Here is a 17,024-nt window from a genome sequence, read left to right on the forward strand (position 1 = left end):
TGCGCCTACTAGGGACTTGGAGGACTCCAGGTTGCTAGATGTGGTCAGGGCCCTGTAAATGTAGGTTCCAGGACGGCTGGAGTCAGGAAAACTGACTTGCTGTTATCCTGTATGCACCCAACAAACTGGGTGCTCTTGCTTCTAAGCAGACTATTGCTAGTTGGATGTGTAATACAATTCAGCTTGCACATTCTGTGGCAGGCCTGCCACAGCCAAAATATGTAAATGCCCATTCCACAAGGAAGGTGGGCTTATCTTGGGCGGCTGCCCGAGGGGTCTCGGCTTTACAACTTTGCCGAGCGGCTATTTAGTCAGGGGCAAACACGTTGGTAAAATCCTACAAATTTGATACCCTGGCTAAGGAGGACCTGGAGTTCTCTCATTCGGTGCTGCAGAGTCATCCGCACTCTCCCGCCCGTTTGGGAGCTTTGGTATTATCCCCATGGTCCTTTCAGGAACCCCAGCATCCACTAGGACGATAGAGAAAATAAGAATTTACTTACCGATAATTCTATTTCTCGGAGTCCGTAGTGGATGCTGGGCGCCCATCCCAAGTGCGGATTATCTGCAATACTTGTACATAGTTACAAAAATCGGGTTATTATTGTTGTGAGCCATCTTTTCAGAGGCTCCGCTGTTATCATACTGTTAACTGGGTTCAGATCACAGGTTGTACAGTGTGATTGGTGTGGCTGGTATGAGTCTTACCCGGGATTCAAAATCCTTCCTTATTGTGTACGCTCGTCCGGGCACAGTATCCTAACTGAGGCTTGGAGGAGGGTCATAGGGGGAGGAGCCAGTGCACACCACCTGATCCTAAAGCTTTACTTTTTGTGCCCTGTCTCCTGCGGAGCCGCTATTCCCCATGGTCCTTTCAGGAACCCCAGCATCCACTACGGACTCCGAGAAATAGAATTATCGGTAAGTAAATTCTTATTTTTTTACCTATTGTTCCCCAACAGCAAAAGAAAACTCCACGGTATCAGATGCAGTCCTTTCGGTCGCATAAGGCCAGAAGAGGTCGGGGCTCCTCTTTCCTCACCAGAGGTAAGGGTAGAGGAAAAAGAACACCTGCTTCGCTAGTTCCCAGGAGCAAAAGTCCTCCCCGGCTTCCGCTAAATCCACTGCATGACGCTGGGGCTCCACTGAGGGAGCCCGCACCGGTGGGGGCCAGTCTTCGACTCTTCAGCCAGGTCTGGGTTCTGTCAGACGTGGATCCTTGGGCGATGGAGATTGTATCCCAAGGCTACAAACTGGAATTCGAAGAGGTGCCCCCTCGCCGATTTTTCAAGTCGGCCTTGCCAGCTTCTTCCCCAGAGAGGGAAATAGTATTGGCTGCAATTCAAAAGCTGTGTCAACAGCAAGTGATTGTCAAGGTTCCCCTGGTCCAACAGGGGAAAGGGTACTATTCAACCCTGTTCGTGGTCCCGAAGCCGGATGGTTCGGTCAGACCCATTTTAAATCTGAAATCCCTAAACCTGTACTTGAAAAAGTTAAAATTCAAGATGGAATTGCTCAGAGCAGTGATCTCCAGCCTGGAAGGGGGGGGGGGGGGGGGGTTTATGGTATCACTGGACGTGAAGGATGCCTACCTTCATGTCCCCATATATCCTCCTCATCAGGAATACCTGAGATTCGCTGTACAGGACTGTCATTACCAGTTTCAGACGCTGCCGTTTGGGCTTTCCACTGCACCGGGGATTTTCACCAAGGTGATGGCGGAGATGATGGTGCTCCTGCGCAGGCAAGGAGTCACAATTATCCCGTACTTGGACGATCTCCTCATAAAAGCGAGATCGAGAGATCAATTGCTGAAGAGCATGTCACTCTCCCTGAGTGCTACAACAGCACGGTTGGATTCTCAATCTGCCAAAGTCACAATTGGTTCCAACGACTCGACTATCATTCCTAGGCATGATTCTGGACACGGAACAGAAGAGGGTTTTTCTCCCAATGGAAAAAACCCAGGACCTCCAGAACATGGTCAGAGACCTGCTAAAACCAAAAAGAGTGTCTGTTCATCAATGCACTCGAGTTCTGGGGAAAATGGTGGCAGCCTACGATGCCATCCCCTTCGGCAGGTTCCATGCTAGGACATTTCAGTGGGACCGTCTGGACAAGTGGTCAGGGTCCCATCTACAAATACATCAGAAGATAAGCTTGTCCCCCAGGGCCAGGGTGTCTCTCCTGTGGTGGCTGCAGAGTGCTCACCTTCTAGAAGGTCGCAGGTTCAGCATTCAGGACTGGGTTCTGTTAACCACGGACGCGAGCCTCCGAGGATGGGGAGCAGTCACACAAGGAAGAAATTTTCAGGGACTATGGTCAAGCCAGGAGGCTTGTCTACACATCAACATGCTGGAATTGAGGGCCATATACAACGGCCTACGTCAGGCGGAGAATCTTCTTCGCGACCTACCGGTGCTGATTCAATCAGACAACATCACAGCCGTGGCTCATGTAAACCGCCAAGGCGGGACAAGGAGCAGAGTGGCGATGGCGGAAGCCACCAGGATTCTTCGCTGGGCGGAAAATCACGTAAGCGTTCTGTCAGCGGTCTTCATACCGGGAGTGGACATCTGGGAAGCAGACTTCCTCAGCAGACACGATCTCCATCCAGGAGAGTGGGGACTTCATCAAGAAGTCTTTGCAGAGATAACAAGTCATTGGGGGACTTCCTCAAATAGACATGATGGCGTCATGCCTCAACAAAAAGCTACGGAGGTATTGTGCCAGGTCAAGGGACCCTCAGGCAGTAGCGGTAGACGCCCTAGTGACACCATGGGTGTTTCAGTCTGTCTATGTGTTCCCCCCTCTGCCTCTCATATCAAAAATATTGAGAATTATAAGACGAAAAAGAGTACAGACAATACTCGTTGTTCCAGATTGGCCTGGTATTCAGATCTTCAGGAAATGATCACAGAAGATCCGTGGCCTCTTCCTCTCAGGGAGGACCTGTTGCAGCAGGGGCCCTGCATATTCCAAGACTTACCGTGGCTACGTTTGACGGTATGGCGGTTGAACACCGAATCCTAGCTGGGAGAGGTATTCCGGAGGAAGTCATCCCTACTCTGATAAAGGCTAGGAAGTAGGTGACGGCGAAACATTATCACCGTATCTGGAGGAAGTATGTATCTTGGTGTGAAGCCAAGAATGCTCCTACGGAAGATTTCCATCTGGGCCGTTTTCTCCACTTTCTACAGACAGGAGTGGATATGGGCCTGAAGTTAGGCTACATTAAGGTACAGATTTCGGCCCTATCTATATTCTTTCAGAAGGAATTGGCTTCTCTCCCAGAAGTCCAGACTTTTGTGAAGGGAGTGCTGCGCATCCAGCCTCCTTTTGTGGCGCCTTGGGACCTTAACGTGGTGTTAAGTTTCCTAAAATCTCACTGGTTTGAGCCTCTTCAAACGGTGGAATTTAAATTTCTCACTTAGAAGGTGGTCATGTTATTGGCCTTGGCATCTGCAAGGCGGGTGTCGGAATTGGCGGCCTTGTCTCACAAGAGCCCCTATTTAATTTTCCATGTGGATAGAGCAGAGTTGAGGACTCGTCCTCAATTTTTGCCTAAGGTGGTTTCTTCATTTCATATGAACCAACCTATTGTGGTGCCCGTGGCTACAGATGACTTGGAGGACTCCAAGTCCCTGGATGTAGTCAGGGCCTTAAAAATTTATGTAGCCAGGACGGCTAGGGTTAGGAAAACAGAGGCTCTGTTTGTCCTGTATGCAGCCAACAAGGCGCTCCTGCTTCTAAGCAGACCATTGCTCGCTGGATCTGTAACACGATTCAGCAGGCTCATTCTACGGCTGGATTGCCGTTACCAAATTCGGTAAAGACCCATTCCACTAGGAAGGTGGGCTCTTCTTGGGCGGCTGCCCGAGGCGTCTCGGCATTACAGCTTTGCCGAGCAGCTACTTGGGCGGGTTCAAACACTTTTGCAAAATTCTACAAGTTTGATACCCTGGCTTATGAGGACCTCGCGTTTGCTCAATCGGTGCTGCAGAGTCATCCGCACTCTCCCGCCCGGTTTGGAGCTTTGGTATAAACCCCATGGTCCTTACAGAATCCCCAGCATCCTCTAGGACGTAAGAGAAAATAAGATTTTAAACCTACCGGTAAATCTTTTTCTCCTAGTCCGTAGAGGATGCTGGGCGCCCGTCCCAGTGCGGACTAAATCTGCAAGACTTGTATATAGTTGTTGCTTACATAAGGGTTATGTTGCAGTTGGGATCGGTCTTTGACTGATACTGTGTTTTGTTCATACTGTTAACTGGTTGCGTATATTCCAGGTTATACGGTGTGATTGGTGTGGGCTGGTATGAATCTTGCCCTTAGATTAACAAAATCCTTTCCTCATATTGTCCATCTACTCTGGGCACAGTTTCTCTAACTGAGGTCTGGAGGAGGGGCATAGAGGGAGGAGCCAGTGCACACCATACTAAAAGTTCTTTGTGGTGCCCATGTCTCCTGCGGAGCCCGTCTATACCCCATGGTCCTTACGGAGTCCCCAGCATCCTCTACGGACTAGGAGAAAAAGATTTACCGGTAAGTTTAAAATCTTATTTTTTCTTTTACTTTTTTTTTTACAATTTTTTACAAACTTTTTCATACTTTACCACCCATGTGGACTACGATTGGGAATAGTAACCTGTGCCGAGCTTAGCGGCAGTGGAGTGAGGCACCTTGCCTGAAGCATGGCGAGCGAACGTGGTACACTAAAGGGGCTTGTTTTTGGCAGAAAAGTGACAAAACGCCCAAAAAACACAAAAAAATTGTGTCTAACTTTTTTGTCTACCATTTACATGTTGACCTTTTGACACTGTTGACCTTTCCTACTGTCTGCCTATTTTGTCGACCTTTTGACCCTATTGACCTAATGCATGTTTACCATTAGTGGTAGACCTATTGACCGTGTAGACCTTTTTAGTGTAGATCTAATAATCCACACCCGTTGTAGGAGTGATGGGCAGGCTAAAGGAAGCTAGGAAAGCTGAGCAGTCTGTATCACAGCAGTTACTGCAGTTTATTACAGATACCTATGAAGGAAACGGTGTCTGGAAGCAGGACAGAACTCGAATCCGATACCAAACATGTGAAACACAACCGCTTAATGTATATGCACTAAATATCCAAGTAGGATTTGTAAGTGTGTGCTACCAGTATCTGTGTAGAACCAATTGAAAAGATGAAGGCATGTTACAAAAAAGTAAAATCTGTGCAGCTCGTATTGTTTTTATGCTGAAAATTTATTTTTTAGTAACCACTGCATTTCCCAGATTACAGAAAATCCGCTTCCAGAACAATTTCAAAATACTTCTTGCATGGTTTAAGGAACAAAAGATTCTAGGTACTCCATCAACAGATTGCAGTAATTGAGTGGGGCAGTAAGGAATCAGAAGCTGCTTCAGGTACCTTGGTCCTAGGTCATGTAGTGCTTTGAAAGTCAGTAAGCCAATCTTGAAAACGATTCGCCATTTTACAGGTAGCCAGCGGAAGGAGTAGAGAATGGGTGTTATGTGGCTGGAACGGGTCTGGTTGGTTGACAGCATGGCAGGTGCATTTAGTACCATCTTTAAGCGGTGCAATTCTTTCTTTTTCATCCACTAGGGGTCACTGGAGTACTCTTGGGATATGGACGGCGTAGCAGAACAAAGGCACTGAATATTTAAATTTAGAACTCTCCACCCCTCCATATCCCAGAGTACCTCAGTGTACGAACCCAGTGTTTTTTCTGTGCTCAAAGCACTAACATCGGCTTGTGGGATTCCCACACTTGTTGGAAGATTTTATTAATTTTTCATTTTTATTTTAATTTTTTTTTTAATAGCACATCCCTTCCCAGTTTCAAGAAAAACATGGGTCCGGGATAGTGCCGCTGCACGGGCAGCGCATGGCGTGTCGGTCCTCACAAAGAGCACCCTCACAGCCACAGGCAGCCCACTGCTCCTGCAAAGAGCAGCCAGGACTAGAGAGCTGGACGGAGCTTACACAGAAGAAGCCCCGTCGCAGCCATGACTTAGATCACTGGAAAGCTGACTGGAAAGCTGGACGGAGCTTACACATAGAAGCCCCGTCGCAGCCAGGACTACAGAGCTGGACGGAGCTTACACAGAAGAAGCCCCGTCACAGCCATGAGTTACATCACTGGAGAGCTGGACGGAGCTTACACATAAGAAGCCCCGTCGCAGCCATGATCAGGAGACAAGCAAGGTAGGCTGGGGAACGGGGCGGTCAGCGCAGGCTGCCGCCCCGCTATGTTGGGGTTAATATGCTGCTTCGCCGCTCATACGCCCGCCAAGCCCCAGCCGCTACGTCTGCAAGCCGCCCGTCCCAGCGCTCCGTCCGGCCGCCCAGCGCCATACGGCCGCAGACGCTCCCTCAGTCTCAGTACAGAGACGGTGACCGCCGCTCCGTCCGGCCGCCCAGCACCATCCACCCGCAAGTGCCAGCGCTAAGAGGCTGCAGGCTTCCCGCAGAGACACAGCGTTACAGGGGGGAAGAGGCACGGTGGAATCTGGCGGATCAAATATATGAACAGCAGCACAGTGTATAGGCAGCTATATATATGTGACAGGTATTTATAATGTATTGTTACCTGTCCTGGGAGTAATAGGCTATTGAGTCTATATTACTGTCTGTGGTTTTCACGGTATAATAGGCTATTGAGCCTATATTAATGGCTGTTATTATCACTGTATAATAGGTTATTCAGCCTATATATTAATGTCGGTGATTATCACTGTATAATAGGCTATGGAGCCTATATTAAGGTCTGTGGTTATCACTGTATAATAGGCTATTGAGCCTATATTAATGCTGTATAAATATATTAATGTCTGTAATTATCATAGGCTATTGAGCTTATACAGGTTGAGTCTCCCTTATCCAAAATGCTTGGGACCAGAGGTATTTTGGATATGGGATTTTTCCGTATTTTGGAATAATTGCATACCATAATGAGATATCATGGCGATGGGACCTAAATCTAAGCACAGAATGCATTTATATTACATATATACCTTATACACACAGCCTGAAGGTCATTTTAGCCAATAATTTTTATAACTTTGTGCATTAAACAAAGTGTGTCTACATTCACACAATTCATTTATGTTTCATATACACCTTATACACACAGCCTGAAAGTCATTTAATACAATATTTTTAATAACTTTGTGTATTAAACAAAGTTTGTGTACATTGAGCCATCAAAAAACAAAGGTTTCACTATCTCACTCTCACTCAAAAAAGTCTGTATTTCGGAATATTCCGTATTTCGGAATATTTGGATATGGGATACTCAACCTGTATATATATTTATTCATAGAGCATGTGTTGTACCCGGCCTGTGATTATACTGTATAATAGGCTATATTAACACAGAAACATTTGTAATTTGTTCTGTGATTATCAGGGTCAGCATGGCAAAGGGGCCATTTTAACCATGCTTCCTGTTGTTTTCCAGTGTGTAATTCTGGAACATTCCTGCCCTACATCTCTAAGCCACCAGAGGCGCAGGGGTGTTAGTGGGAATTTGGTTCGGGTTTCACATGCCCATGTGAACTGCTTTTCACATAAAGAATACTCTGGTTTCTCTTCAGATCGAATAAATCTTTCGCCTTTTACTAAAGATTTCCGTAGAGAGGAACAACCATGAGTTTCATATAAATATGTTGTTCAGCAATAAAATATATATATGACACATAATAACTTCAATAAGTCGTGCAAGTGTCTGTCCGTTGCCTATTGTGGTGTCTGTCTGCATAGCGAGTAAGGCTCTAGCGCAGACTAAAAATAAGAATTTACTTACCGATAATTCTATTTCTCGGAGTCCGTAGTGGATGCTGGGGTTCCTGAAAGGACCATGGGGAATAGCGGCTCCGCAGGAGACAGGGCACAAAAGTAAAGCTTTCCGATCAGGTGGTGTGCACTGGCTCCTCCCCCTATGACCCTCCTCCAAGCCAGTTAGGTACTGTGCCCGGACGAGCGTACACAATAAGGGAGGAATTTTGAATCCCGGGTAAGACTCATACCAGCCACACCAATCACACCGTACAACTTGTGATCAAAACCAGTTAACAGTATGATAACAGAGGAGCCTCTGAAAGATGGCTTCTTAACAATAACCCGAATTAGTTAACAATAACTATGTACAATTATTGCAGATAATCCGCACTTGGGATGGGCGCCCAGCATCCACTACGGACTCCGAGAAATAGAATTATCGGTAAGTAAATTCTTATTTTCTCTATCGTCCTAGTGGATGCTGGGGTTCCTGAAAGGACCATGGGGATTATACCAAAGCTCCCAAACGGGCGGGAGAGTGCGGATGACTCTGCAGCACCGAATGAGAGAACTCCAGGTCCTCCTTAGCCAGAGTATCAAATTTGTAAAATTTTACAAACGTGTTCTCCCCTGACCACGTAGCTGCTCGGCAAAGTTGTAATGCCGAGACCCCTCGGGCAGCCGCCCAAGATGAGCCCACCTTCCTTGTGGAGTGGGCCTTTACAGATTTAGGCTGTGGCAGGCCTGCCACAGAATGTGCAAGTTGGATTGTGCTACAGATCCAACGAGCAATCGTCTGCTTAGACGCAGGAGCACCCATCTTGTTGGGTGCATACAATATAAACAACGAGTCAGATTTTCTGACTCCAGCTGTCCTTGCAATATATATTTTTAATGCTCTGACAACGTCCAGTAACTTGGAGTCCTCCAAGTCACTTGTAGCCGCAGGCACTACAATAGGCTGGTTCAGATGAAATGCTGACACCACCTTAGGGAGAAAATGCGGACGAGTCCGCAGTTCTGCCCTGTCCGAATGGAAAATCAGATATGGGCTTTTGTAAGATAAAGCTGCCAGTTCTGACACTCTCCTGGCCGAAGCCAGGGCTAGTAACATGGTCACTTTCCATGTGAGATATTTTAAATCCACCTTTTTTAGTGGTTCAAACCAATGAGATTTTAGAAATTCCAAAACCACATTGAGATCCCACGGTGCCACTGGAGGCACCACAGGAGGCTGTATATGCAGCACTCCCTTAACAAAAGTCTGGACTTCAGGAACTGAAGCCAATTCTTTTTGAAAGAAAATCGACAGGGCCGAAATTTGAACCTTAATAGATCCCAATTTGAGACCCATAGACAATCCTGATTGCAGGAAATGTAGGAATCGACCCAGTTGAAATTCCTCCGTCGGAGCACTCCGATCCTCGCACCACGCAACATATCTTCGCCAAATGCGGTGATAGTGTTGCACGGTTACTTCCTTCCTTGCTTTAATCAAAGTAGGAATGACTTCTTCCGGCATGCCTTTTTCCTTTAGGATCCGGCGTTCAACCGCCATGCCGTCAAACGCAGCCGCGGTAAGTCTTGAAACAGACAGGGACCCTGCTGAAGCAAGTCCCTCCTTAGAGGTAGAGGCCACGGATCTTCCGTGATCATCTCTTGAAGTTCCGGGTACCAAGTCCTTCTTGGCCAATCCGGAACCACTAGTATCGTTCTTACGCCTCTTTGCCGTATAATTCTCAATACTTTTGGTATGAGAGGCAGAGGAGGAAACACATACACCGACTGGTACACCCAAGGCGTTACCAGCGCGTCCACAGCTATTGCCTGCGGATCTCTTGACCTGGCGCAATACCTGTCCAGTTTTTTGTTGAGGCGAGACGCCATCATGTCCACCATTGGTCTTTCCCAACGGGTTACCAGCATGTGGAAGACTTCCGGATGAAGTCCCCACTCTCCCGGGTGAAGGTCGTGTCTGCTGAGGAAGTCTGCTTCCCAGTTGTCCACTCCCGGGATGAACACTGCTGACAGTGCTATCACATGATTCTCTGCCCAGCGAAGAATCCTTGCAGCTTCTGCCATTGCACTCCTGCTTCTTGTGCCGCCCTGTCTGTTCACATGGGCGACTGCCGTGATGTTGTCCGACTGGATCAACACCGGTTTTCCTTGAAGCAGAGGTTCTGCCTGGCTTAGAGCATTGTAGATTGCTCTTAGTTCCAGAATGTTTGTGAAGAGACGTTTCCAGGCTCGTCCACACTCCCTGGAAGTTTCTTCCTTGTGTGACTGCTCCCCAGCCTCTCAGGCTGGCGTCCGTGGTCACCAGGATCCAATCCTGTATGCCGAATCTGCGGCCCTCCAATAGATGAGCACTCTGCAACCACCACAGAAGAGATACCCTTGTCCTTGGAGACAGGGTTATCCGCTGGTGCATCTGAAGATGCGACCCTGACCATTTGTCTAACAGATCCCTCTGGAAAATTCGTGCATGGAATCTGCCGAATGGAATTGCTTCGTAAGAAGCCACCATTTTTCCCAGGACTCTTGTGCATTGATGTACAGACACCTTTCCTGGTTTTAGGAGGTTCCTGACAAGCTCGGACAACTCCTTGGCTTTTTCCTCCGGGAGAAAAACCTTTTTCTGAACCGTGTCCAGAATCATCCCTAGGAACAGCAGACGAGTTGTCGGCATTAACTGGGATTTTGGAATATTCAGAATCCAGCCGTGTTGTTTTAGCACTTCTTGAGACAGTGCTAATCCCCTCTCTAGCTGTTCTCTGGACCTTGCCCTTATTAGGAGATCGTCCAAGTATGGGATAATTAATACGCCTTTTCTTCGAAGAAGAATCATCATCTCGGCCATTACCTTTGTAAAGACCCGAGGTGCCGTGGACAATCCGAACGGCAGCGTCTGAAACTGATAGTGACAGTTTTGTACAACGAACCTGAGGTACCCCTGGTGTGAGGGGTAAATTGGAACGTGGAGGTACGCATCCTTGATGTCCAAGGACACCATAAAGTCCCCTTCTTCCAGGTTCGCTATCACTGCTCTGAGTGACTCCATTTTGAACTTGAACTTCTTTATGTACAGGTTCAAGGACTTCAGATTTAGAATAGGTCTTACCGAGCCGTCCGGCTTCGGTACCACAAATAGAGTGGAATAATACCCCTTTCCCTGTTGTAGAAGAGGTACCTTGACTATCACCTGCTGAGAGTACAGCTTGTGAATGGCTTCCAAAACCGTCTCCCTTTCGGAGGGGGACGTTGGTAAAGCAGACTTCAGGAAACGGCGAGGCGGATCTGTCTCTAGTTCCAACCTGTACCCCTGAGATATTATCTGCAGGATCCAGGGATCTACCTGCGAGTGAGCCCACTGCGCGCTGAAATGCTTGAGACGACCGCCCACCGCCCCCGAGTCCGCTTGAGAAGCCCCAGCGTCATGCTGAGGCTTTTGTAGAAGCGGGGGAGGGCTTCTGTTCCTGGGAAGGAGCTGCCTGTTGGTGTCTCTTCCCCCTTCCTCTGCCTCGTGGCAGATATGAATATCCCTTTGCTCTCTTGTTTTTAAAGGAACGAAAGGACTGCGGTTGAAAAGTCGGTGTCTTTTTCTGTTGGGGAGTAGCTTGAGGTAAAAAGGTGGATTTCCCGGCTGTAGCCGTGGCCACCAAATCTGATAGACCGACTCCAAATAACTCCTCCCCTTTATACGGCAAAACTTCCATATGCCGTTTTGAGTCCGCATCGCCTGACCACTGTCGCGTCCATAAACTTCTTCTGGCCGAAATGGACATAGCACTTACCCGTGATGCCAGTGTGCAGATATCCCTCTGTGCATCACGCATATAAAGAAATGCATCCTTTATTTGCTCTAAAGACAGTAAAACATTGTCCCTATCCAGGGTATCAATATTTTCAATCAGGGACTCTGACCAAACTACTCCAGCACTGCACATCCAGGCTGACGCTATAGCTGGTCGTAGTATAACACCTGTATGTGTGTATATACTTTTTTGGATATTTTCCATCCTCCTATCTGTTGGATCTTTAAGTGCGGCCGTCTCAGGAGAGGGTAACGCCACTTGTTTAGATAAGCGTGTGAGCGCCTTATCCACCCTAGGAGGTGTTTCCCAGCGCGCCCTAACCTCTGACGGGAAAGGGTATAAAGCTAATAACTTCTTTGAAATTAGCATCTTTTTATCGGGGGCAACCCACGCTTCATCGCATACATCATTTAGTTCTTCTGATTCAGGAAAAACTATAGGTAGTTTTTTCACACCCCACATAATACCCTGTTTAGTGGTACCAGTAGTATCAGCTAAATGTAACGCCTCCTTCATTGCCAAAATCATATAACGTGTGGCCCTACTGGAAAATACGGTTGATTCGTCACCGTCGCCACTGGAATCAGTGCCTGTGTCTGGGTCTGTGTCGACCGACTGAGGCAAAGGGCGTTTTACAGCCCCTGACGGTGTTTGAGGCGCCTGGACAGGCACTAACTGATTGTCCGGCCGTCTCATGTCGACAAACGACTGCTTTAGCGTGTTGACACTATCCCGTAATTCCATAAATAAAGGCATCCATTCTGGTGTCGACCCCCTAGGAGGTGACATCCCCATATTTGGCAATTGCTCCGCCTCCACACCAATATCGTCCTCATACATGTCGACACACACGTACCGACACACAGCAGACACACAGGGAATGCTCTTAACGAAGACAGGACCCCACTAGCCCTTTGGGGAGACAGAGGGAGAGTTTGCCAGCACACACCAAAAGCGCTATATATGACAGGGATAGCCTTATAATAAGTGCTCCCTGTATAGCTGCTTTTATAATATAATTTTTTGCCACTATTTTGCCCCCCCTCTCTTGTTTTACCCTGTTTCTGTAGTGCAGTGCAGGGGAGAGACCTGGGAGCCGTCCTGACCAGCGGAGCTGTGTAAGGAAAATGGCGCTGTGTGCTGAGGAGATAGGCCCCGCCCCTTTTCCGGCGGGCTCGTCTCCCGCTCTTTAGTGTATTCTGGCAGGGGTTAAATATCTCCATATAGCCCCGGAGGCTATATGTGAGGTATTTTTTTAGCCAAATAGGTTTTCATTTGCCTCCCAGGGCGCTCCCCTCCCAGCGCCCTGCACCCTCAGTGACTGCCGTGTGAAGTGTGCTGAGAGGAAAATGGCGCACAGCTGCAGTGCTGTGCGCTACCTTTAGAAGACTGAGGAGTCTTCTGCCGCCGATTCTGGACCTCTTCATGTTTCAGCATCTGCAAGGGGGCCGGCGGCGAGGCTCCGGTGACCATCCAGGCTGTACCTGTGATCGTCCCTCTGGAGCTGATGTCCAGTAGCCAAGAAGCCAATCCATCCTGCACGCAGGTGAGTTCACTTCTTCTCCCCTAAGTCCCTCGTTGCAGTGATCCTGTTGCCAGCAGGACTCACTGTAAAATAAAAAACCTAAGCTAAACTTTCTCTAAGCAGCTCTTTAGGAGAGCCACCTAGATTGCACCCTTCTCGGCCGGGCACAAAAATCTAACTGGCTTGGAGGAGGGTCATAGGGGGAGGAGCCAGTGCACACCACCTGATCGGAAAGCTTTACTTTTGTGCCCTGTCTCCTGCGGAGCCGCTATTCCCCATGGTCCTTTCAGGAACCCCAGCATCCACTAGGACGATAGAGAAAATAATTTTAAAAATTGGCAATTCAAATTAAAAGAGCGGTAACATCGGAGTCTCGGAAGTTACTCCGCCAGCTCTAACAAAAGACAGTCTTTCCAAAGGGCCAATTTCCCTTTGGGTACCAGGGTGTTTATTTAACTGGTCTTATAATTTAATGCACGATTCTATGTCAAATCTCACACCGATAACTACGAGTGAGAAGGGTACATTAGTCCAGCACTCAGATAGTGCGGGGTTTTTGACAACCATACATTGCTAAATCCCAGTGAGTCAATGTCTCCATTTTTACAGAGACTGAGTAGACTCTAACCATTATTTAATCGTTTCCAAAATGACGCGATCCGCCATTGGTAAATGCGTCTGTGTCAAACATTATAAAGACCCAAGATACATTTGGGTCACTAGACTCTATGTATGGAAACAATGACGATCACTGTTAAAAGAAGCTGCAGAGTATATCTGTAAAGCTTCTGCTAACGCCGGTTACTTCGATTCTCACTTTTCATCGTCGCTAGTTTAAGCGCGACAAGGCCAGAGCTTGGTTGGTCCTAAATTTGATATTCAGCCATTACCGCATCCAGTATCAAAACGGAAATACTTGTGCCGGCGTTTAATCCCTTTAGACTTCAGTTTTTTCAAGGCGGTGGTACAAAACAGTCACGCCTTGTAACGACAGGACGCTACAGTCAGCAAGCCAGTGGCTTAACGACCTCTTAGGCCATCTCCATTTTCCAATGTGGAAGCGCGTCTTTACATGTTACATTTGGGGGGTTTCCAGACATCAACTCATGGATGTCTCAGCTATTTACAGATTAAAGGACAAGACTGCCTCTGTCGAACGGTTTGGCAGGTTGCCATTTAGTCTCTGCTGGGTTTCAGCTGTCTTTATAACCAGGCAGTAGTACACCAACAGAGTCAGGGTTACTTATTCCCCTCTGTTTGGGGTAACAAAACCAGACAGCTCCGTCGCAGTCTCAATCAGCAAGTCACTTACTGCAGTTTGAAAATGGATTTTCTGCGGTTAGTATTTGCATATTGGAGCCACAAAATTGCATAATTGCACTTGATCTTCACAATGCGTATTTACCCATTCCGGTTTGGTCATCACAGGTTCTAGCGTTTGCAAAACGCCACAACCATTAACCATTTCAGGTCTACCGTTTGGCTTCTTGTCAACGCCTCGGGTATTTACCAAAGTGATGTTGGTGATGATAGCTCATCTCAGAGTCCTGACAGTGACAATCGTTCCATACTTAGACGATCTGCTCATAAGAACTCTGTTTCAACAGAGTTCCTCTAACTTAGACGATCTGCTCATAAGAACTCTGTCTCAACAGAGTTCCTCTAACTTGCGCTACTAATGTATACTGCGGTGGCAGGTCAAGTTCAAAAACAATCGCATCTAATTCCGTCTGAACGACGTCAATTCCTAGGTAAGATTATAAATACGGTAAATCAAAGACATTTACCTACTACACCAGCAAGAACAAATGTACATCTAGTAAGTAGTGCAAAAGCCACGCACACTAGCGGTACATTGGTGTATTCGCCTGTTAAGAATAATGATGTGTTTTCAAAGCGCTTTAGCTCGCCGGCCTTCACTCGCGTTTCCCACAGAGGGGCGAGGGTGTATATACTCTGGACGAGAGTCTCAGAGGTTCAGGAGTTGTAGTTAAAAAAGATCAGCGACAGAGGTTCTAAAACTGATCACGACCGATTGCTGTCGATAAATGTCCTGGAACTCCGTGCAATTTACAATGCACTACATGCTTCGCTTTCAGTCTGACCAAGTGCAGTCAGACAACGCAACGGGAGTTGCATACACAACAACCAGGGAGAATCAAGAAGCCGCATGGCAATGCGGCAGGTAACTCGAATCCTCAATTGCCCAGAACACCATTATGTGATGATGTCAACGGGGTTCATTCCGTGAGTGGACATCTGTTAGACAGATGATCTCACCCGTCAGGATTTATATCCTGAAAACTGGACATTAAATCCAGAGGTGTTTCATATGTGAGTCCACAGAAGGGGTTACCCTCAGGTATACATGATGGCATCTCGCCACAATTACAAAAGCTCAGTATGTGTACAAAACGACAGATCACAAGGGCAGTGGCGGTGGAGTCTCTCACATTCGTGTGGTCATTCAGCATCGTGTATCTGGCTCCACCATTTTCCGCTGCTCTCTCCGTTGCCAAAACGGAGCATAAGACAGTTCGTCACAGTCATACTAGTGATATCTCATGGGTTTCGGAGAGCTTGCTTCTCGAATCTCCAAGGAATACTTGCACACGATCTTGGCCCGCTCATAATACGTCCAACCTGTTACAACAGGGACCGTTCTTTTACCCATAGTTACCTATGTACCTATTACCTATGTACCGCAGCTGCGGTTGACGGGGTGGGGGTTCAGACCGCCCTCTTAAGAAAAGAAATAGGGCATTACAGTATCGGTTATACCAACCATGTTACGAGCTAGTAAGCCGCTTAAGGCAGCTCATTATTACAAAATTTGGTGTGCTTATATAGGTGGTAAAGCTCGGAAGTTTCCGACATCATCTTTCAAGTTACCCGTATTCTGTTATTTTACAAACGGGGTGGGATGGAGAACTGCGTTTATCTGCACTGAGGGTGCAGGTATCTGTGTGGTCAACTTATTTTCAAAGACGTTTGACTCTATTGCGTCGGTACACACCTTTCTACAAGGTGTCATCAAAGTGCAGCCTCCATTTATCCCACCTACAGCGCCAGGCGACTTGAGGTTGGGTTCAGATTTCTTACAGTTTTCATATTTTGAACCCTTACAACAAATGGGGATTAAGTTTCTCACTTGGGAAAACATTTTTCTTCTAGCCTTAGCTTCGGCAAGGGTTTTGTTTTCATATTTGGGTGCCTTGTATTCCAAGCCACCGTATTTGAGTTTTCTCATGACAAAGCAGATCTTCGGACGAATTCCGCTTTCTTATTCTTCACATCAATATACCAATAGTGGTTCCTGTGTTGACAGCACATTCTAGAATTCTGAATGTGGTACACGCATTACGCGTCTATATGTCCCGAACGTCTACAGTACGTGATACGGATACGTTGTTTGTTCTATATGATGCTGCCAACTGGGGTTAGCCAGTTTCTCAGCAGACATTATCCAGTTGGATAATAATGACTACAAGTCAGGCTTACTTTAAGGCTAAGTTACAGTCGCCTACGTCAGTAATAGCTCATCCCACAGGTTCTGTGGGAATGTCAGACCCAGCGGGTCGTGGAGCGTCTACGACGCGGCTACATAGCCTTCAGTGCACCACGTTTGTGCACGTTTACACGTTATGAATGGTTGCGGCATCAGCATCTAGCTTTGGCTGCCTACTGTTACAAGTGTCAAACAGCTCTCCCGCCCACGAGGGAAGCTTTGGTACGTCCCAAGAGTACTCCAGTTACCCCTAGTGTATGAAAAAGAAAATAGGATTTTGGTACTTACCAGGTAAATCCTTTTCTTTGAATCCATAGGGGGCACTGGACGCCCACCCAGAGCAGTTTTACCTGGGTTGTTTTAAGCTCAGAGGAGCTTAGGGTAACACGTT

General features: G+C 47.3%; 1 protein-coding gene and 1 non-coding gene across 2 annotated transcripts in view; both read left to right on the top strand.

The window, feature by feature from the left end:
• The window catches only part of TSPAN17 (tetraspanin 17), a 177,594-nt gene that overhangs the window by 99,158 nt on the left and 61,412 nt on the right, over positions 1–17,024 (top strand). The window lies entirely within an intron of this gene.
• LOC134938692 (U5 spliceosomal RNA) lies at positions 7,582–7,702 on the top strand. Its single transcript, XR_010181200.1, has one exon. It is a non-coding gene; the product is annotated as a U5 spliceosomal RNA (small nuclear RNA).

This window comes from Pseudophryne corroboree, chromosome 6 (assembly GCF_028390025.1).
Source record: "Pseudophryne corroboree isolate aPseCor3 chromosome 6, aPseCor3.hap2, whole genome shotgun sequence".
In the NCBI taxonomy this organism is placed as follows: domain Eukaryota; kingdom Metazoa; phylum Chordata; class Amphibia; order Anura; family Myobatrachidae; genus Pseudophryne; species Pseudophryne corroboree.